The following is a 1,811-nucleotide window of genomic DNA, read 5'->3' on the forward strand; positions in this document are numbered from 1 at the left end:
AATACACCACACACACGTGAGTATATAACCACACACACCTGCACATGTGTGTACACACAGGCACACAACACACACCACAGATGCACAAATATGCTCACACCATACACATGCACACACGAATAGCCACACATGTGCACACACCACACATGCATGCACATGCTCACACACGTTCATCCATATACCACACAACACATACGTGCACACACTGACACACAAGCCACGCATGCACGCACACACACGTTTATACACACACTGCACACTGCACGTGCACGCACTCACACAAGCCACGCATGCACGCACTCACACAAGCCACGCATGCACGCACACACACGTTCATACACACACTGCACACTGCACGTGTGCACGCACTCACACAAGCACGCACACACACGTTCATACACACACTGCACAATGCACGTGTGCACACACTCACACAAGCCACGCATGCACGCACACACACGTTCATACACACACTGCACAATGCACATGTGCACGCACTCGCACGCTGGCCACGCATGCACGCACACACACATTTATACACACACTGCACACTGCACTGTGCACGCACTCACACAAGCCACGCATGCACGCACACACACGTTCATACACACACTGCACAATGCACGTGTGCATGCACTCACACAAGCCACGCATGCACGCACACACACGTTCATACACACACTGCACAATGCACGTGTGCACGCACTCACACGCCGGCCACACATGCACGCAGAAGCTCCAGCAGGCCCCCCCCCACAGCTCTCAGTGTGGAGTGGATGGCCACAGTGTCCCACCTTCCCTACGAAGATGCCACCCTGCAGCTGCAGGGGCTGGCAGCAGCCCGAGCATGGAGTGAGGGGACGGGAGGAGCAAGACGCTTATCTGCAGACTATTATTGGCAACCACACAGAAAGGCCAAAAATTATTGTTATCCTAGAAAAAGATTACACTTCATAAAACCCATGTTTATTCAAAAAATCTATTCAGAAAGTCTGGAAAGCGTAATAAATATCTGTATAGTGGCCGCCCATCTCAAACATAAAATACAAAGCGTGAACATAAGAATGACCTGTAAACACAGATGCGGGCTTGTAAACAAAGTGCTGAGTCGGGGTCTGGGTTGGAAGCGTGCTCCACAGGCGACCAGCGGTGGCGAGTTCGAGTCTCCCGGGTTTCCTCCCGAGCTCTGCGAACCCACATCTTCTCTCCACCCAGGGACCTGCAGTGTCCTTTTCCATTCTAGAATTTTAAGGACCCTTGGAGAGGTGAAGGGCAACAAAACCATTTGGAAAGAAAAAAAGAGTGCAAATCAAGTTCGTCATGTGCTTGAGAGAATCAGTCAAGTGTGAGGCAACAGTCCCAAGGTGTGGCTTTAGGAGTAACACCATTGAATGAACAATACCGGCTAACGTTAAGTACTATTATCACTTAAAATGCTGGACAATCTTCCAGGCATCAAGACACACAAAGTTAGATTAAAATCATGGACAATCTGACCTAAGGATACAGGTGAAATCTCACTCTTGCCCAAATTTGACTTGGGGGCGGCATCTGGCAGAGCCCTCACTCTGGTGGGGTGAGTCGGTGTTCCTGTCAAACAGGGGGGCCTGCAGGTGGGGCGAGACCACAGTGGGCTCCCTGGGGGGACCGTGGGGCAGTGGGGGAGGAGGCCCAAGGACCAGGGCTCGGTTTTCTCACAAGAGTCTGTGGGCTATGATCCAGAGGGGGGATGGGTCCACGGTCTGTGGGGCTATGATCCGGGGGGTAGGGGGGACTGTTCCACGGTCTGTGGGGCTATGATCTGGGGGGGG

Source organism: Leptonychotes weddellii, chromosome 8 (genome assembly GCF_054177405.1).
Source record: "Leptonychotes weddellii isolate Sample4059 chromosome 8, ASM5417740v2, whole genome shotgun sequence".
In the NCBI taxonomy this organism is placed as follows: Eukaryota; Metazoa; Chordata; class Mammalia; order Carnivora; family Phocidae; genus Leptonychotes; species Leptonychotes weddellii.